The following is a 22,956-nucleotide window of genomic DNA, read 5'->3' as shown; positions in this document are numbered from 1 at the left end:
TTTTTTCGCCAAGTTACATAACCTTGAAAATAGCAAAAATACGTGTTTTTTGCACTTTTAGGTTAGAATATCTCGGAAACCTAGGGTGATGGATCAATTCTGAGGCCAGATTCGGATTCAGCGCGCCAAATGCCTTCGGAAACGTAGTGTCTGATCTCTGGAATTTTTTCCTTGTTGGCCTGTGTTATCATTCGAAAATTTGGCCAGTATCTACAATTTTGAGAAACCACGCCATTAGTTGTGAATGGTCATTCGTCAGTAAATAAAATATTGTGATGGAAGAATCTCTTTTGAATCAGTTTCTTGCCCATTGTTAAATGAAATTCCAAACGGCGACCATCACGTCCGTCAAGCAATTTATGATTAAACACTGGTTTGAATGGATAGATTGAGTTGTATACAAAAATTCTCTGAATATGTAATATAGTTAAAAATTGCGGCGTATTTTTATTTGCAAAAAGTGACTATTGTTCTTTTCTGACTAAACACCGTATTTAAGCATTTCTTGAATTTTCGAACAACTTTGTTATATACAATTTTTAACGAAACAAAAATTAAAGGCACTATGCTTAGGGAAAATTTCACATTGTGAATTTTTTTAGATGCCCTGTATGTTTTATTACATATTTAATTAGTGCTTTTGGCTTCCCAAGATAAGCAAAACTTTTTATCAAGAATAACTTTTCCTTTAAATATCAACAATAAAATAATTTACAAGAGTGCGGTACCCCGTCCGGGGACACACTGTATATTAAAGAAAAGGGTAAGCCTCGTTAAAGTACCAAAAAATGTATATACATATTTTGTATTAAATTCTATTACACTGTGATTAATTTTTCGTCATACTTTGAGCACGCAAACATTGCCACAGAGAACATCGTTTCCTACAGCAATGCCGCAGAGTTGACATCGCATACCTTGGCTTGTAGCCAAGTTAAGTTTGTTCCAATTTACTCAAGACTGTAGTGAGAAGGAAGCTTTAGGTAGGGCGAAAGATCTTTCTCTCTGGGAAATAGGTAGTAATTAATTGTACTAAAAACTAAAATCTATCTTTTTGGAGGACCAATATTTTTGTCAACACACTGGCTTCAAATTCTGTAAATGAAGATTCTCTCCAAATAATTCTTTTACCTGTTAAAACCTTCCAAACCCATTTTAATCCTATCATCAATGGTTAAATTTGCATGTTGTGTTACTGTGCACTTGTGTCAAGTTTGAAGTCCAAAGGTGATTTCTTTTGCCCATGATATTCAGGTCATCCTGATTGCAGAAAATCATGGGTGAAACAACTTGGCTAATCAATGATCTTAAATAATGGATTATTAGAATCTGTTTCATGTTTGAAGGATCGTTGAATTCTTAGAAATTGTTTTATGAAAAATATTCTCCTGTTGATTTATTAATTTTGCTGAAAGGAATCAGTCCCCAAAGTTTGTCTGCAACGTCGTTTTTACACCCTGTATTAATGCCCTCCTGGCAGAAACACTTTAAGTGCAGGAATTCAGTCTCCAAGTACTATATATTTTTATGAAAGGATGCTTAGTAGTGCCATTTACATTTCAATTTTGCATAAAGCCTGTATGTGTGGATTTAAGTGGGAAGAAAGCAGTGGGCGAAGTTGTATTAAATTACCCGTGAATGCGGTTGTTGCACCGGTCTACCTACAGATAAGGTCAGTTTTGTAGTATTGATTAATTTATAGGCATCGTTATTATTAATCTTGAGCCAACCTTACTAACTTTGGACGGAGTAACTGATTGAATTCAGTTGGTATGCCGACGAAATGAATGCTCGTATGTACAGTACATTTTATTTTCGCTGTCATTATTAAAGGTATAAAGTTGCGCTTTACGTGTGTATAGACCACTTTTACTAGAAAATTCTTTAGTTCAAATTCAATGTTTCTAGTTTTTGAGTTATAATCAAAAAGAAAATTTTGAAGAAATGGAACATTACACTTTTGTTTTACAAATAAATATAAAACACAAAAATTTTATTAAAAATTGAACTTTTGTTTATCATACTGTAAATGTAACAGGCTGTATAGAACAATTTGAATAATACATATTTTTCTTATGATTTTATAAGTGTTTTTAAGGTCTGACTACGTTCTATCAAAAAGGGTAAAACACTAGATTTTTTATTAAGGTTTTATTTATCTCATCGATTATATGAATCTATTTTTCTCCATACAAGAATGATGTTAAAATTTGTTTAGCAGTGCATTTATTTTAAGTCATGNCTAGCCATTTTTCTCTTGTGGGAATTGGTATATACTGTTCTTTCATGACTGCCCAAATTTGTTGACATGTTTCTTGTATTACTTCACTTGCAGTTGATATTCCAACTCTGTAGGTATAATGTAGATCAGTAATTGAGCAACCAGTCGCGAGATACCTGAAAATAAAAATTGAATAAGATATGCTTATTCTTGTTTTTTTTTTAGGAAAAGATGTACAGAAAAAATGGAAGAATCTGAGAAACTCTTTTGCGCGTGAACTGGCGAAAAGGAAAACATTAAAAAGTGGATCTGCTGTAACTTGGAAGACCTATGTGTTTTTTGAACAGTTGTCATTTTTGATGAGATGCGCTTCGCATAAAGAGTATGAAAAATCAATCTGGTAGGACAAAAATTAATAAACTTCATATGTTGGTATTTTTTCAGAACAACTTCCAATTTTAACGAGGAAACGCAACAGCCGCCAGATCCATCATTGGAAGAAGACGATGCTATTGCTACTACATCATCTGAACCGTTGCGCAAGAAAACAAGGCTTTCTTCAAAAAAAGATTCTGACGCCCAAATTGCGGAACTATTGAAGGAAAGCATTAATCGACGAGAGCTAAATGAGAAAAAGTTGGACCAAGACGAAGACAGACACTATTGTGTGGAACTGTGGAAGTGTTCATTTAAAAAAACTTTTCTGTGTTTAATTGTGGGTGTAAAGTCGGGCGCGTGGAATAAGAAGGGATTTAACAATTTTGGGAACGTCACGCAAGGCTGTCGTAACCACAAAGCTTCTTTGGAACATACATGTACGGCAAGGGTAGGCAAGTAATTTTAGGTGCAGTCCGAATACATTTGAAAATTTTTAACGAGGTCCAGAAAAAAAACTCATATTCCTTACTAATTTTTTGTTTTACTTTGCACTCACAAAATAATATGATAGATAGGCATATTTGTATTCAAAAATCAATTGTTATCTGTAGAAAAATATTTTTTTAAATAATTTGACTCAAAAAATTTGTGGCGGTCCAGTTTTTATCTTTCGCGGTCCGGATCTGGACCGCGGTCCGCCAGTTGCCGACCGCTGATGTACGGTGTGCGTTAATGTTCGCAGAAGTCCACAAACCGAACTAATATTTCTATTTTCTATAAAGTCTAAATGAAAATCCTTCTCACGAACGTTTTTCGGTAATATTGCAATTTTTTTTCTTTTTAGTCAATCAATGAATATGCTTCACCTATTCTCAATGTCACGAGCCGCCACTGGTTCTATCAAAAAGGGTAAAACACTAGATTTTTTATTAAGGTTTTATTTATCTCATCGATTATATGAATCTATTTTTCTCCATACAAGAATGACGTTAAAATTTGTTTAGCAGTGCATTTATTTTAAGTCATGCTTCATTCCTTTTTTAAATTTAAAAAAAAAGGAAACGTATATAACTTCTTTACTTTTAAGTATTACAAGTTATATATTTTTGAAACACAGAACACTCTACACTGTAAATAAATTGGACTTATTTTTATTCAATTTTCCTCTATTAGTATGAGTACTACTAAAATTTTATGAGTGATCAGTTTTAGTTCAAATATTATCAAAAAAGTGTAAAATTATCAAAATGCCCAATATTGATTGAAAATATACTCAATAATTTTAGTCAATGGATTCACTCTTCTTCCAAAAAAAAATATTAATTTGATATACAAGTCGAAAACCGTTAGAATAGAAATTGTTAGTAGTGACGTCACATAAGCCAAATAATAGGCAACCCCATAGTGCATATTGTCATGAAGAATTACCTACTCAATATTTTCGACCTTATTTGCTGTGGACATAAGTGCCAAAAAGATGGCTTTTCGTCATGACCTTAAATATCGCGATATTTTGGCAATATTAGAAATATTTAAGAAGTTTCAAATCCCAAGTAGTCCAGACGGTATCTGTTTCAAAAAGCCATATTTGGGTGAATCATATATCCACGGAGATTTTTGGCTTTTTGTCTTTCAAATATCACTAGAAATTAAAATTTTTCTATGCGCATAAAAAAACGTGGTCTTAACTTTTGGCGGCACAATATGTTAAAAAAATTCGAAGAATGTCATATTTTTCTTCCTATTTAATTACGCATCTTTTCAAGAGTTGATTTTAGGCGAAAATGGAAGAGGGAAAAAATTTTTGTAATTAAATTTTTTACAAAACACGACTAGTTACAAATCGAATGAATCATGATTATTATTGTAAAAATCGAAAAAAATCGCAAAAATGGGGTTAAAAAACAATACTTTTTAGGAAATTTTTTTGGGGTATTTAAATTGGGTATAGGACCTTTATACTTGGCTCAAGAAAACTTCATGTTATGTAGAATCATCACACCAAATTTCATCAAAATCGGTTCGATAGATTTTGNCATTGCACTTGGCAACATTTACGGGTAATTTGTTCTTAAGGCACCACAAATTAATAAGATTTATATTTTGCTGTAAATCGGAACAGAACAGAATTAGTGTACGATTCAATCTTGGAAAGGATCTTAACATCATTAGCATAAATTAATACGTTTAATCCAGCCTAGCAGTAATATCGTTTATGAAAAAAATAAACACTAAGGGACCGAAAGTTGATCCCTGCGAAACACCTAACTTGTATGGATATTTCATAGATTGATAACCACGGTATTGCACATACTGTGATCAGATAAATTGAATAAAATAAGGCAACAAGATCAGCATATAAACCAATCTCATCGAATTTACTCCATCCAATTATCTTGTAATACCCCCAAATAATCAGCTGTCTATTACTGATGACTGCCATAAAAAATTGAAATTCATTTTTCTCTGGAACAATGAATTTTTATCGGCATGCAAGAAGTATACATTTTTAAAATAAAATTTCGCTTCAAAGGATGACCTAGGCTGGAAGTTTGTTGAGCTTCTGGAGCGTGATAGCTCGTAAGGGGACTTTATAGAGTAAATCTAATTCGATAAAAATGTTTGTATAAATTTTTTTATTTATTGTAATTCTGAGTATAATTAACAATAAGTGTATAATGATGCAATATAATGGAATGAGTTTAAAGGCTGTAGGTTCTAGGTCCAGTACACATTTGGGGCAGGATTCCGTCCCCGCTTAAAGATGTGCAAATCCGCAGGAGCTCTAGGTCCAAATCGTCATCATTCTTGGCTCTGGTGACAGTAGATTGCCGTTTATTCCGATTTTTAAATCGCGAATGGAAAGATAGGTTCATAGGAACTAACTACTGTTCCGGTAAATCCGTGAGTTCTACGAATTCTGGGTCTGATTGGTGCTGCGTCCGAAGTGGCTCCGGATGGAGTAGGTGAAACTCAGAACGGGAAATATGACACGATGATTTAAATAAAAAATAAATTCCTACTCTTCTCCCTAAAAACTTCATCATATTAAGTTTGGTTGAAATATCTTTAAAAATTACAGTTATCGTAAAAAAAGAAATGGAGATTTTATTTAAGGCATTCAACTTTATAAGGAACAAAACTGTACGAAGGTAACTTGATCTATTAGAATATTTTAATCCAAACAAGCTACACTTTAAATTTGATCCATTCGTTTCCGGCCACCCTGTATAGATACAAGTTATTCACATTTCTCTTTTTATTACCACTTAACTTTTTTACGATACCTATTTAAGATAAAATGAGAAGAATGCAGATTGAACAAAAATACTGTATTTTTTGCAGATGATATTCATTTGTCAAGCTTCCTATCTCAACGAAAATTAATTTCCACAGTACTCATTTTTGACTAAAATCATATACATTATACATAATGGTGAAATGAAATATAATATGTCATACTTAACTTACTTTGAAACATTTATTGTTATTAGATATCGGTACAACCTAAAATAACTTTTTGACAATTTGAGTATATTGCACACGCATGCAATAAAGAAGCATGGCAAATTTCTATATAGTCCAGACGGTATCTGTTTCAAAAAGCCATATTTGGGTGAATCGTATATCCACGGAGATTTTTGGCTTTTTGGCTTTCAAATATCACTAGAAATGAAAATTTTTCTATGCGCATAAAAAAAACGTAGGCTTAACATTTGGCGGCACAATATATTAAAAAAATTCGTAAAATGTCATATTTTTCTTCCTATTTAATTATGTATCTTTTCAAGAGTTGATTTTAGGCGAAAATGAAAGAGAAAGAAAATGTTTGTAATTAAATTTTACAATATATGACTAATCACAAATCGAATGAATCATGATTATTATTGTAAAAATCGAAAAACTCGCCAAAAATGGGGTTAAAAAACATTACTTTTTAGGGATTTTTTTTGGGTCTTTAAGTTGGGTATAGGACCTTCATAGAAGAAAGTTCAAGAAAAGTTCATGTTATGTAGAACCATCACACCAAATTTCATCAAAATTTTGCATAATAATTTTGCAATCCAGATTTTGAAAAAAAATTTGCAAATTTTTAAAATTTTGCATAGCAAAAACCAAGGCCCTTAGATACTTGAAAATTTAATCACATATAGAAGGGCTCTCAAGCTTTCAAACTTTTTTTGAAAAATTCGAATCCATCAATTAGGAGAGCTCTGGCGCTTGTTTAAACATTGGTCGAATTTTTGTACTTTTTCAAAATCTGGATTGCAAAATTATTATGCAAAATCTATCGAACTGATTTTGATGAAATGTGGTGTGATGATTCTACATAACATGAAGTTTTCTTGAGCCAAGTATAAAGGACCTATACCCAATTTAAATACCCCAAAAAAATTCCCTAAAAAGTACTGTTTTTTAACCCCATTTTTACGATTTTTCGATTTTTACTGTAATAATCATGATTCATTCGATTTGTAACTAGTCATGTTTTGTAAAAAATTTAATTACAAATATTTATTCCTCTTCGCCTAAAATCAACTCTTGAAAAGATACATAATTAAATAGGAAGAAAAATATGACAATTTTCGAATTTTTTTAACATATTGTGCCGCCAAATGTTAAGCCCACGATTTTTTATGCGCATAGAAAAATTTTAATTTCTAGTGATATTTGAAAGCCAAAAAACCAAAAATCTCCGTGGATATACGATTCACCCAAACCAAAACAGATACCGCCTAAGTGACAATACAAACTAATAGAATTATAGAATTTATATATTTAAATAAATTAAAATTATATCAATGTTACTAAGCATGCGCATTAAAGATAATTTCATGTAAGCGAAGTAGCCTCGCAACAGGATATCATTCAAGAAATGTTTGGTTGCGGTTAAGAGTTAAGAGTACATCTATAATAAACCACTTATAGAAAAAAGACTCGATAAACACACTGACAGTACAGCACCAAGAAAAACAACAAAAATAAATAGTAGAACTGGAAAATGCCAAGATTAAACAAAATAAGAGAAAATACGCTAATGATGACAGCGATAACATATAAACAAGATCGTACCTGCGTTTGAGGCTATTCTTTCCGAGCATGAGCAGTAGGAATAACACGGTTAATGTTAATTTTTACTTTATTTAAATTTAGGAATATGTTTTTTTTGTAAATTTTAAGCACATTAGTGTATCTATTTTACGAAACACATGTTGGTTGTTCTTAAATACTTCCAAATCCTTTTAAAAATAAATTATAATGTTCATTTTTATAGTCTCTTATGTAAATGAGGGTGGGCCAAAAAAAAACGAATATTTTTTTTCGTGTCTCTTGAAAATATCTTAGTTTATCATGTTTTAAGAACTCCCTCAAAAAATCAGCTCAAAAAAAATTTTTTTAGAGGTCGCTCAAGATTTTAAAAAATTTCCAAAATCGTCAAAAATTGAATTTTTTTAAATTTTTTTTCTCGTTATTTTATCATTTTCTAGGTTGAAAAAAAATCTTGATTCTGAAAATTTCAAATCTATATTTTAATTTTTAAAGGTCTAAAAGGTCTAAATTAACATATTTTTACAAGACACGAAAAAAAAATCGTTTATTTTTGGGCCACCCTAATGTAAATAGTACACAGGAGTCAGATTCGGTCAGTACAATTTCAACTATGACAATTGGTTGCGGGTTGCTTAAATATGTGACGTCATACTAAAAGAGTCTATTATTAAATAAGTATGTTACTGGATCTTACGTAAAATAATCTAAAAGATAAAGTTGCAGGTTATCAAAAATAGCATGCACGACAAACAAAATTCAACTTAAAACATTTAAAGAGCTTAAAGGACGAAATTAATAAAATCATCTTTTATAAAGGACTAGAAATAGTTTAGGTGGGAAACTATTTAGTACTTGTATAATCTGAAGTCGAAATACTTTCCTCTAGTGGTCATTTTGGTATGGGACATATTTGAAATTCGTATAAACGTTCAATGTATTTGAGAGCATTGCAATACTCTTGAAGATAAAATAAGCAACTAGCAATGATTTATATTAATTATTGTTTATGTGATCGCCAGATAAGTTGACTGTGCCATAATAAAATAGAGTAGGAGTATTTGACAACTACGACTACAAATCTAATAATATTGTACCTTCTATTGATGTTGAATCAATAATCTTGGGGTACTACTGAAGGCTAAGTTGATTAATGATAAATTCTTAGTTACTGGAAGTCAAGGGTTAAGAAATGAATAACAATCTCTGCTCCCGCCCACTTCACTTAATTGAAATTATTGTATTGCTATTATCAGGGATTCTTCATATCAATTAGTTTGGTATTTTTAGAACCTACTTGACTTGAAGTAAAGCTTATTTAAAAATTAACTACTTGGTTTGACATGATTTTTTTGTCTGTTCTACAGTAGTAAAAAAAATGTTCCAGTTTAATTTATATCTGTAAATGTTTTTTTCATCGTGATTGACCTAATACGGTTTTCAATTAGCAGGTTTGAATAAATTGTTTATTTTTACTAGTCGTTATTTAATTTTGTACTACTAAATGTCGAAACGACACGACGGCTTTTTTCCACAGATATTTTAGTCTAGCGTGGGTTTCTGAGGAAAAAAGTTTTCCAGAATTAAGCATTCTGTTACAGATACTTGTAGCACGTTAAATGAGATTTTTTTTAAAGCATCAGGTGTTTGAATTTAGTTTAGATAAATGTTGAACTAATGATTTACACGGTAAATTTTTTATAAGGCTGTAAATTAGATTATTTCTTCGGAAAACCGGATTGATTATTATAATATAAAAAAAAACAAATATTTAAAATCACGATTGCATTTACATTTATATCGTATATTGTATCGTGTATAAATGTAAACGATACGATATAATTGTATCGTTTACATTTATATCGTATCGTACTTGTCTAAATATTTTTTTGTTATACCTACTGCAAAATATATAAAAGAATTTTTTTTATTTTCATTTTTATCATTTTTCCTATCTAACTCACTTGTAGATGAGGTGGTTTCAAATGAGGTGTTTTCATATTAAATATGGTCTGAAGAAAAGAATAGCTTTCTAAATTCTAATGTCATATAGGGGTACCAAATTGTACACTGCAATTTTACCTGCAGTGATAGAACATATTTAAATAAGAAAAAATCGTCATACAAACATGGACTTTACGAATTATAGACATAAATATTTGAAATTCCTCCATAGACTTTCATTTGGGACTTGAACTCGTTGAACTCGAATTTTTTTGTTTTCTGCAAATGACGGGCCAAAGAAACCGACAATACGCCATTTACGGCCAAAAATTTTCACCTCTACGTAATATGTAACTCGAGACCGATTCCAGAGGATCCTAATAAATTTTAACATCCTTGATTATTATTAAGTTTAACGACCCTTATTTGCAGTTTCACAGTTTCACAAAATCATCAATTTTAGCGAAAAGTGAGGGTGCTTTTTTTTAATTTGTATATTTTTGCCAGCTATCCATTGAATCTGTTTTCGGTGAGGTAGTATAAATAGCAACAATTTTATTCAAATTGCTTATAAGCGAAAAACGCACGGTTGTTTAATGCACAATTTGAGAATGTTAATATCAAAAAAACGGTGATATTTTTTAATAGGTCGCTTAATTATGTCTTTAAGATTACAATGACGCTTTCAGAATCATGTTTGGTTGAAAATTAACGCCTGTACAGAGGCTTAAAGTTCATAACTTTTGGAGCCTCCGTTATAAACAAATTGAATTGTGCGAAAACTATTGCACCTACAGCGCCCACTTTTGGCACACTTTTAAAGTATGACAAAACCCTCAACTTGTCATAGGTTTTATAAAATTTTAACAATAAATGCGATAGTTATAAACAAATTAAAAAATGGGCACTTTTCTTGTTTTTTTGCAATAACTTTTTTGTTTATTAACCGATTTTAATTTAACAAGTCTCATTTTGTAGATAATTTTACTCCCTACAAGCTGTCTGAGAGTCACTTTTCGCTAAAATTGATGGTTTTCCCTGCAAAGTGAAAAAACTGTTTTCCTCACTTATTTGTTTAAATAGAAAAGTTAGCTAATAAAATTTTTTGACTCACGAGATGAGAGATGTCTTGTATTATGTTCCTTTAGACAATTTTACAATAATATAGCGGATAGGAATTTTTTCGAGTTTCTCTTTTATTTTAGCTAATTTTCCTGGTGTATTTATTCAAGGAATTATTTGAAGAGTATCACTATTTAATAAAATCAACGCATAAAGTTTCCGTTTCCATATAGTCCTGATGGTATCGGACTGTAACACTTAAAAGTTTCGAAGTTTTGACAATACAGGGTGATCCCTTAACGATATGGAATGGCTGTATTATGGGGTCTAGCACGACTTCACTATTTTAGCAATAACTTGAAAACGAAAAAAGATATCGACCCCCGGTTAGTGTATGTTTTCCTTAATAAATGGTCTATCAAACCATGAAAAAAAAAACCTATATCGTTGTAACTAATTTTTTTAGTAATCGGAGACAATTACAAAACTTTCTGTCGTTTGTTGAAATCCATTACGGCATTTAGAAGTTATGACAATTAAAAAATTTCAAGATGGCGTCCTTCATATTGGTGGCTATGGTAATAACAAAAAAAAGTTCAAACAATACTTATGAAGGGTTTAACAGTGTATCTAAAAAATGTATTTTGAACTTAGGTTATATAAGCGAAATTTCAAAAAGCGGACAATTTTCTGTAACACTACAGCAGTTGCGCCCTCTATCGGTGAACTTGAAAATATTTTTAAACAATTTCTTTTGCATTTGTTAATAGATTTTTACCCCATAATCGTAGCACGTCTGGTTTCCTATATACAGCCGCTCCGTACCGTTAATGGATCACCCTGTATAATGTTTCGTAGTTGCACCTTCTAAATGCGCCATGTGCATATTTAACATTGATATAAGCTACAAATTATTTGAAAGTTATAAATCGCATCCTTGGCAAATGTTGCTGCCAAATTCATATTACATTGGTGTTAAAATTATAAAAATTTCAGATTTTTATAACCCGCTTTTCAAAAAATTGATTCTGGGAATTCAGTATATTAATAAATCAGCACATTTTTTATTATAGTTCACGTTTTTTTATACCAATGTCAACAATATTCCTATTAGAAGTTTCTATTTGCAATTCTAAATACATATTTGAAGCTGAAATAATTTTCAACCTCATCGCTATTGCGTATAACCGCAGGATCAATATTCCGTTATTGCTCTCTATCTTGTAATTTACCTTTTAATGCAAATAAGGTAGCATTTTATTATACATGTTTTATTTATCTTGTTACATGTTTTGTGGTCACGGCAGCAATCACGCGATGTATAACAGAGAGATCGATTCACATATGAAGAATGAAAAGAGACCCTCACACTTCCAGCAGGCCGTTTTACCTTTTCCAGTCCACTAAACAATTTATAAAATTTTGTTGTCTTTCCCTATTCACATTTGTTTGCAGATCTAAAAAGGCTATAGAGAATTGAAAGAGAAGTGCCACTAATAATTTAACACATCTTTCATTGAATTATTGAATACCTCAGATATTATTTATTTGTAGCACAGTTCTTTTTAGTTTTTTTTTCCTGTTTATGTAGTATTTGCTAACTGTGAAAAATATAATTAAGTTAACCTTTGCATAGGAAAAGGATGAGTCAAGGATTGTATTTATAAAATAATTTTTGCCTAACCAAAAATCTCACTTAGGCTATTTTGTTTTAATTTAATTTACATTTAGGAAATTAATCTGTTTCCGTTCTCAGACAAAAGCTTTTGTTTAGATATTTCTTTGTTTACCTGTTTTTATTGTATGTTAGTCACTATAAAGCATGAGCGGCGCTAGTTTCTGTTTATAGTGCAGAAACACCACTACTCAGGCAGCTGCAGTGAATACCCGGTATGTCCAGGGGTCTAGAGAAAGTTAGACTTCACACAGGAATAAAAGTCACGCTTGATAAATATTTACATTTATTAAACGTTACTATATCTAAAGCTAGGGCTAGACAGTGACAAGCAACTACGGTAATGCGCAGTTAGTGACCATTCCTCTCCTTGGCATGTCTGTTTGGTTGTAACCCTGGAACGGAACTAACTCAGCAGAATACCTCCGTGTAAATGAACCTATTTCAACTCAGCCTAATTTCCAATTTTCTATGGTGAATGGTGGCGGCTGAGCAGTCTTCATAAGCTGGACAGAAAAATCTTACCACTTGTCGATCTTCCTGTTGTGCTGATGGACCGGACTGCTCGCTGCGGCCGGTCGATGTGAACTGATTTTCCAATTCGGTCAAATTTCCAAATGATTAAATAAAATGTTTAAATCAAACAACCTTGAACATTTTTTTAAAAGCCAACAAAAATGAACCTGGTATGCCAAATTTTATTAAACAAAACTATTTTCTTCGTATTAATAGTTTTTCATTCCTTGACCCCTAGACTATTTTGATGTAGTATTTTGTGACAATAAAAACCAAACTATCACCGGCTTTTAGTTTGTCAGTGTCATTTTGTCAGTTTTACGTTTCATTTTAAAAATGCATTTATCTAAGAAAGAACGTATTGAAGTACTTATAACGATTGGTTTTGGAGACAGAGTGCGTACTCAACAAGAAGTGTGTAATTAATTTAATGTAATTCATCCTGATCGACCTCCAATTACTAGAACTACTGTCAGCAAAATTGAATTGAAACTATTAGAAGACGATTTTGACAGAAGAACGCAATTTTGTGAGCAATAATTGAGATGAATAATCAAGACTTATATTTCACCCGAAAGATTATTTTTTTCTGATGAGGCTACTTTTGTTTTAAATGGACACGTAAACAGATACAACTGCAGGCATTGGGCAACTGAAAATCCTCGTTGGACACAAGTCTGTCACACACAGCATCGTCAAAAATAAATGTTTGGGCAGGTGTTGTCGAAAACCGAATTCTTGGACCTTATTTTTTTGAAGAAAATTTAAATGGAAAACGCTACTTACACTTTCTTCTGTTTGAACTCAACCCCGCATTAGTTGTTGTGTTTTCTAATTCACAAGATCCAGATATTCCTCATAATGACGTATGGTTCCAACACGATGGGGCAGCTCCTCCTTTTGCAATTGCTGTTTGACAATTTCTTAACTTTACTTTCCCTAATAAATGGATTGGACGCAGAGGTCCTATTAAGTGGCCAGCCAGATCACCGGATTTAACTCCTTTAGATTTCTTCTTATGGGGTTATTTTAAATCTAAAGTTTATGTGAATTTTGATGACCTGAAACAGGGAATATGCCAGGAAATAAAACTTATTCGACCACAAAAATGTATTGAAGTAAACGGACAAAACATTGAACATTTATTATAAAGCAATAGTTATTTAAATAATGTTTTATGATTAAACATTAATTTTTTCCACTTATCACATTTCAACCGTCATTATTACGAAAACCGCTGATTTTAGAGATATAGTATGTTATACAAAAAGTGTTTAGAATTTACCGTACAATTTAAAAATGGCATAATATACAGGGTGTTCCATAAAAAAATCAATGATTTACAATTTTCTTATATAAAAAAATCCGCAACTAAAAATACTAATCGACGTGTCCAAGCGTTTTTCCACAAAATAATTACCTGTATTTTAAACGCACTGTATAAGGAGATATATGGAGAAACAAACAAAACATCAGTTTTAAGAACGAAGTCAAATTGGTTTTCGAAATCTAAGCTGAATTATAGTGATGTATATTTTTTATGTACCTGCTTCTCAATGTGAGATTTTTGTTCAGGCAAAAATACGAGAATGAAATCATAAATTCTTTTAATCTTTTAAAATATAAAAAAAAACCGGAAAAATTACTGAGAAAATATGTATTTAACATATTTTCCAAAATTTTCAGTTAGCTCACATACATGTTTCATTATTCAGTTTATTACGAAAATACATTTTTGACGCCCGAGTTATACTTGACCAGATTCAATTAGTTTAGATCTACGCTTTCTTTTAGGTAAAGGTACCTACCTTTATCTAAAAGAAATTTAAAATTCTAATGAAATGGTTTGGAGATCACTGATTTACAGTTCCTAGGTCAACTAGATGCAATCAACAAGAAAGCATCTATTTTCAACTGAAAATGGTGACATTATAATTTGCGCGAATTTCGAAAAATAATGATTTTATTTAGATAATGAGAGATGTAAGGTTTGACTATTTTCGCTAGTTACGTAGATCATTTTTAATTATTCAGTCAGAAGTATTAATTTTAAATAACATATTCTAGTATACCAATTACTGTTAATCGTACCTTATAATGCCATAAAATGAAACTAATCGTTAACTAAATTGAAACTCTAAATTATGTTAAATATATCAATGTCTGTATAGTCCGTATGATATTTGTTGAGATAAAATTCCAAGAAGACCCCTGCGTCACTTTCTTGGAATTAACCGCATTCGACTCCCGAGGCAGAAAGACATTTGCGGCGTGGCGTTCACCGTAGCAGTTTGCAATGCATGCCGTGTTTTACGAAGACGTATTTCTTTGTAAGTGTATCGTCCTGTGCATTTTCAGTGTGATTTCTTATTAAAATAAATCAATGGAGGTGAAAAATAAAAGAAAGTAATTTAATTCCCAGTCGAAGAATATCATGTTTATATTTTAATATTTTGAAAACAACTCGGAAAATTTCAAAGCAGGCCTCTGCCGAGGTAATAGTTACAGTAGTTCCGATAACAGAACTTTATTTGCTTATTCTTTTCTTGGAATTCTATCTCAACAAATACGTATTATACGGACTGTACCTTCTTCAGTTTAAATTTTTTCAATCAAATTGTAAGATGTATGTAAAATTGTTGAATTCCCGTTCTCTTCGATTACTTTTTAACCCACGTATGTTTGAGGCAAATACGTTATCAAATTATTTTCCATGCATTTGAGAATCTTTTTATCTGTTTGCCCCTTTTCGAGGGTAACAATTTAAATGTTTTTCAGCTTCACCTGCCACAGCTGGACTTTTTCCTACTCCTGTAAATCCCCCTGACATCTAACAAATATATTTTTCCGCACACAATTAGAGATATAAACGAGTTCTACGTTTAACAATTTTTTATCTAGTAAGAAATTAAAAAGAAAGGCGTGATCATTTTCAATAATTTTCATGAAAGAAAATATTTAAATTTTCATCAAATAATCAAATTAAATCAAATTTGTATCAACACGTTGGTAATGATTGAATAAATAATTAATTATGCATGTCAAAACCACAAAGAAAAAATATAGAAGTGAGAAAATTAAAAAATGATATTATTTGACCTCTCACAAAAAAATAAGATCGTATTTGCTTAGAAGTGGGGACATGTTTCCCATTTACGTAAATGCAATTAGTTCAGTTCTTTGTCAAAAGAGTGACATCTATAAGCAAGCACTAGCTTACCATATTTCATTTAAATAAGGCTATTTCGAAAAAACTGAAAATTGTCACTTACCTTGACCCCTTCCAGCGGCTAACTGAAAATACTGTTAGAGGTAAGTTTAGTTAAATCGTCTTATTTCGACATAAAGAATTTATGGTAGTTCCATGTACACGGAAGATTGGGACACCCGCATAATATGGCGAGGTATCTAAAAATTTGTTCAACTTAGTAATACGCAAAGATTTTTAGTCAATCCTATACAGGGTGTCTCATAATTAGCTGCCAACCCTGAACAGACCGATTCTATGATCAAAACTAAGTAAAAAAGTTCATATGAACATGGGTCCGGAAATGCTTCCTAAGGGCACAGGGACCCATTGAAGAGGGAGGAATGGAAATCATTTTTTTGCAATATCTCTCAATCGCGTTGTGATAATTGAATGAAATTTGGTATACACTGCTAAATTTTGATGAGCAATTTGATGAACTGTTTTACGTTAAAAAGGCACTCTTGTTTCAAATCGTTATCTTTAACGGTTTCTGAGAAAATCGCTCTTGAATTAATCCCACTTTGGTCAATTTCATAGTAATTTAAACAAAATTATCAAGGTATTCTTATGTCAAAGTATTGTCAACCCGATTGCCAATTTAATAGTTCTAAGCGAAAAAAATGGAAGAGTTTACGGGACAAGAGTTAGTTGATATGATATTTATTTATGGCTTTTGCGATGGTAATGCTGCAGCGGCAGAACGCGAGTACGGGAGAAGGTTTCCAAACCGAAGGCTGCCATCAAGGAGGACATTCCCTACGGTATTCCGCAACTTAGCTGCAACCGCCACTTTTCGAAAGGCACCGGGTCAAGGACGTCCCAGGATTAATAGGGAAGCGGAGGTCCTTGACGCTATTGAACAAGATCCTACGACTAGCATACGGAACATTTCAAGGCAAATAAATGTTCCTCGGCCAACGGTACTACATATCTTAAAGATTTCCTTAACAGAATTGATTAGATGTGCTACTAACATTTCAGGTTGGAAGAATATTAAAGCGACAAGGTCTACATGCCTATCACTATCGACGTGTACATGGCTTGATACCAGAAGATTTTGCGCCACGTATGCAATTTTGTCGCTGGATTTTGTCGCTGGACAACGAGCAAGCTTCCAAAATTTTGTGGTGTGACGAAGCTACTTTTACCCGAAATGGAAAATTAAATTTTCATAATTCTCATTATTGGGAAGAAGAGAACCCACATGTTGTTCGGAGAACAAACTTCCAGCAACGGTTTTCCATAAATTTATGGGCGGGAATAATTCACGACACTCTGATTGGACCTATTGAAATTCCACAACGTCTCAATTCAAATCTTTATTTAAACTTACTTCAAGAAAATCTTCCCCAAATTCTCGATGATCTGCCTCTAAATTTACGACGTAACATGTTTTTTCAACACGATGGAGCCCCGGCACATAGTGGTCGCAATGTTCTAAATTTCCTAAACGAAAATTTCGCTGGACGGTGGATAGGGAGGCACGGACCGGTAGCTTGGCCGCCGCGTTCTCCCGACCTAACCCCGCTGGACTTCTTTTTCTGGGGATATCTAAATCAAAAAGTTTACGCCACCGAAGTCGATACCCGTGAGGAATTGCTGCAGCGTATCAATGATGCAGCCAATGAAATTCGTCAAAACCGTTTTAGCATCTTAATAGCTTCGAGAAGTGTTACACGTAGGGCAAGACTTTGTATCAGAGAAGGTGGAGGGTTTTTTGAACAGTTTTTAAAATAGCTTGTTGTCTGTTATCAAAATTAAGTTTCCATCTTATGATCCCTTCGAAAAGTGACGGTTGCAGCTAAATTGCGGAATACAGTGAGGAATGTCCTCCTTGATGTCAGCCTTCTGTTTGGAAACCTTCTGCCGTACTCGCGTTCTGCCGCGCAGCATTACCATCGCAAAAGCCATAAACAAATCATCATATCATAATTGTTCTACATCAATAATGTGTATTACTGATTACGTATTAAATTATTATTATTATTTTTTGTTTAAATTACTATGAAATTGACCAAAGTGGGATTAATTCAAGAGCGATTTTCTCAGAAACCGTTAAAGATAACGATTTGAAACAAGAGTACCTTTTTAACGTAAAACAGTTCGGGAAAACGGAATTTGCTGTCCAATTTGTTAAAAAGTCAAAGATGAAAAAGTTACACACGCAAAGTACCAAGGGCCCCCCCGTACCCACCCCAATGGACCTTGTGGAAATAAATGGATTAGTCCATCAAATTGCTCATCAAAATTTAGCTGTGTATACCAAATTTTATTCATTTATCACAAAGCGATTGAGAGATATTGCAAAAAAAATGATTTCCATTCCTCCCTCTTCAATGGGTCCCTGTGCCCTTAGGACATCTTCAAAAAAATGTATTCAAGGTCAAAGTTTGCAAATATGGGTTTTTTGCATTTTTCAGCCAAACGGTAAATTTTATCATAAAAATAGGTCAGACAAAAATTATAGATCATGTAATTATTGTTCTTACACTTTTTTTCCTAAGAATCACCATTTCTGAGATATAGCGATTCAAAAAGTTGAAAAAGTTGTGTTCACCATAATACACGCACACGTTTCCACGCCACCTGTCAGGTAGTGTACGTGACGGGTTTTGTTTTAATGTGGCTTCCCCGGTAGGTCTATTCCATAATCTGTTGTGGTCCTGTTTAATTAAATAATATTGTATTAAACAAAAAATGGTACTATTGGAAACGATGAAAGCGGTGTGAATTATGAGTAATTGGAGAAAACTACTCGTCTGATTGACAATTATCTAATGGAACTTTAAGTGTTGTCTTGTTCTTCTTCTTGCTGGATACAAATAAATTGTTTTAACAGCGATGCATCAGATGTCTCCTCGCTGATATCGTAAGAGTCCTCTTCTGATGGCGATTCAACATTGGGACACGACTGACCTTGACAACTGGTACATGCTAATGAACAAAACAATCCAACTTTTTTGCAGCCGCTATTGCAAAAAATTGTATTGAGGAGCTCTTCCGGTGCAGGTGGGAGTAAAGTCTGGATTGGTTCCAATGTATTGTCAATTAACTTCCCACCCCAGTCTTCTGGGTCCAGTTGATTACCAAGCCACACTTGAACTTGATAATATACCCGAAATAGATGTTGATGAGCAGAAGCAGAGGTTGGTGGAAGACAAGCTAATTGCACTCGTTTATTGTTACGAGTATTTTTTACAAAATATAAGTATCGAAACTTATCAAAGCAGGTAATTTCTTTTGGAGCTCCATATACAGACAGAAGGAAGCGAATTCCGTTGGTGATTACAGCTTGTGGAGTACAGTAACTCTCTTTAAAAACTTTAGCACAATTAACTAAATCTTATTTTTTAAACAATTTAAAAACTGTTGTTTTACCCCTACTGAAAATTACTAATGTCGTATTGCAGCCAGTTATTGCGTGTAAAAATAGTATGTCATTTTGACATTTTGAAAAAGCAGATAATCTTTTGGATCGCTGTTGAGCCTTCCCAGGTTTTAAAAAATAAATAATTTTTTCGGTTGTAGCTCGAGCAGTAAGTAATACCAATAAATCAACATCTTCACCAATATTTTTACTAGTATTATGGATCCAGTGATGTATATAGGCGGCGTACTCGTGCATATAATGGATAACACAATTTTTTTAACTTTTTGAATCGCTATGTCTCAGAAATAGTTATTCTTAGGAAAAAACGTGTAAGAACAATTTTTATACATATCTACTCTGTAGATCTGTAGACATGATCTACAATTTTTGTCTGACCTATTTTTATGATAAAACTTATCGTTTGGCTGAAATATGCAAAAAGTATATTAGCGAACTTTGACCTTGAATACATTTTTTTTGCAGATGTGGGATCGATGGGGACTTTTCATATTTCATTTATAAATGTGTTCCCAACATTCGTACCAATTTTCAGCTTTATGCGAATTATTGTTACCTTGAATGTCTATTTTCACCGGGCTATTAAGGAGGTTCGGTACATCTCTTGCGGGGCAGGCGGTGCGGGAGGGAAGCCTATGCTTATACACGGTAGTTTCGTTGTAGTACCAACCTTACATAAACTAATTTGGGCGAACTAAATATACGAATGAAATTTGTACAACACATATTAGCTTGCATATATTTTTCGTGTTTAATGCACGGCAATTATCTTTTTATTTGAATAAAAGTGTCTATTTATTCATTAAGAGCTTGTAAAATTATGGATGAAATCTGGCAACATTGCCATGGCGTGGTGGTAAAAGTTGGGTCAACTGTCATTACTGTCAACTTTGCGAGTATTCCGTAAACATGAATGAACATCCAAGGTACAAAGGGAAAGTAATGACTGAAAAGTAATATAAAATACGTATGAAACAGAATGTGGATTGATGAGAAAAAAGTAAAATGTGCAAACTGAGAGTCCATAACTATCAAGAAGTTCAGTGTATGATAGTGAGACGTCGCCTCGTCAAATTGAAAATTATGACAGAACATCTATACTGTTCGTTTTGCAGAGAGATCCTTTCAATTTTTGTTTCAAATTGCTATTATATTGCATTAGACCACCAAAAAAAAATATTTAATATTAATTATTAATACATATGTTTTCGACTGGAATAATTTTATAGTCTATAATCGAGCTATTCAAATATAGCGCATCAGTCGAAGCGTTAAATACAGCGTCCAGTGTTGCCATATTTCCTTTAATTGGATCAGATGTTCGTTCAAATTTGTGAAAACGTTATATATTCATTCAATTATCTCAATAATTACATTGTAAGTGCATATTTTTATTGTTTTAAAATGTTTAGTAATATTTCATTCTTTAATTACAATTTTATTTTCCCGATCCTAACCATTTTTAAGAGCAATATTCACGTTTGATTAAAGTTTTTTCCTCAACTCCCATAAGAGCCTGTGTATAAGAGCATAATTTTTAATATCATTTTTCAAAAAACTATATTGGCAATCGATCTGATGTTTTGACATGAGGCAGTTGGCATATTTATTAACAGATTTCAATTGCTTTGAAAACTTTCTTACCATTTTTTTTCGGTATCGAACCTCCTTAAGAAGATCTAGCTTTTAAACTACGAACATTAATCTAGATTAATTAACTATGATTCTAAACTTTTTCAAAATATCCAAGTACTTTTAATAGAGGTTAAGTGTTCCCGATTATTTTAATCAGGCGATTAGCAAATCAAGTATTTAACCGGTATTCAAAAACCGGCCCTTCGTGACTTTAAAGGTGGCCTATAACTTGCCTAGACTGCACTGTATTCCCGACATCTAAAAAACATGGACAACAGGAGCATATTAGTAATAAAGTTGTGGCTTCATTCTTTTGGCCTTTTACATATCCATATCCTCAGCAAGCGAAAAAAGAGTCAGTAGTATGTCTGCTTCTTCCAGGCTAAGATTAGCCACACCACTGAAAGATGTCCTGTGCTATGTTGTGGCAGCAAGACAATCTATGCAGATTTTGCATCGCATAAGAATGCACGTATAAATCAGCACAGCTTCATATCCGCTTGATACGGTATGATACAGCGCAGCATAGAATCTCTTCGTGTGTGGCCAGCTTAAAGCACGTCTACAACTCGCCGCTCACACGATGGTCACAATTCAAAAACTCAAACAGACTGTTCGCCCCTATCTGCACTTCTGACTTTGATGTGTTTGATCCTTTTAAAAAGTTTCTAGCAAGGAAACATTTTCGATTCAATCGTGGAAGCAGATCGGAAATGGGTCCATCGGCAGGTACAGGAATTTTGCTGGCGCCAGTGCATTTAAAAGGAAGCAGATTATGTTGAAAAATAATATTAAGTAATTTATTGTTTGACTTATTATTCAGTACGCGTAATTGTTAAAAAATATTCAGGCAGTCTTTCTTGAACTGTTACTGTTACTAAATTATTAATCTCTGAAATATATAAATTTGTAGTTGCTTATAAACTAATTACTAATTACTGCAACCATTTTTCCAATCCTTTTATAGTAAAAGTATTGAACCTTCTGTTCAATCGGGAAGCTACTAAAAATAGTATAGTATATAATTAAAACAATTACGAGTTCAATTTAGGTATTGAAATTCTCCTCAGCGAAATTTAATAACAGCGTTGAAGACTAGAATAATTTATTAGTACCAGCATTCTTCGTAGCAGAACTGTAATCACGATTTTGAGTTAATAATATATGCAAATACTCATGGGCTTCTAGGTACAATTTATCTTTTGCAACACAAATTTTATTTGGAGTTCTTACTTTTATTATGGAATGCACAATTCAAATTTTATACAGTTGAACAATGTGTTTTATTACAATTATTTTTAAAACAGGGTAAATATAGTTGTAAGTGTGTAATAATGAATAATTTAGGGTAATACGAGTAGTCTGGACATGTAAATTAAAGTATAATATTTCGGAATCCTGTATTATATTACTGTGTATGTGTTTTTTTCTGATTACGAAAATATGACTACTATATATAAATACTTTATAGAGTTTATTTTCAGTTCCTTTGGAAATCTTTGTTAAATCTGTCAACACTTTATACTGTATGAAAAGAGAAGCAATAATGATGACCAATGATTGGAGGATACACGTCAGAACAACTCCAGGATTATATAAATGCATTACTGTCAGAGCCTACTTGAGAGATGAGATTTGATCGAACAATTGCAAAATTTAATTTCCTTTTCAAGATTCGAAAAATGGGCGTCGATATTCAACACTGTGGTTGGCTACTTGATATGATTTGGAGAAATAGAAATTACACTTCGTTTCAAAGATTTATTTTTTTTCAGTGAAATTTTAGGTTCTTAATTTATTTCAACTAATATAGTTCAGTACTTTGAAGTTCAACACTG

The 22,956-nt window shown here is 32.5% G+C and overlaps 1 protein-coding gene across 1 annotated transcript in view; it reads right to left on the bottom strand.

The window, feature by feature from the left end:
• LOC111692092 overlaps nucleotides 1-22,956 on the bottom strand; it is a 79,825-nt gene that overhangs the window by 17,961 nt on the left and 38,908 nt on the right. The window lies entirely within an intron of this gene.

Source organism: Anoplophora glabripennis, unplaced genomic scaffold, assembly GCF_000390285.2.
Source record: "Anoplophora glabripennis isolate ALB-LARVAE unplaced genomic scaffold, Agla_2.0 scaffold936, whole genome shotgun sequence".
Taxonomy (NCBI): domain Eukaryota; kingdom Metazoa; phylum Arthropoda; class Insecta; order Coleoptera; family Cerambycidae; genus Anoplophora; species Anoplophora glabripennis.
This window is presented reverse-complemented; position numbering and strand designations above follow the sequence as displayed.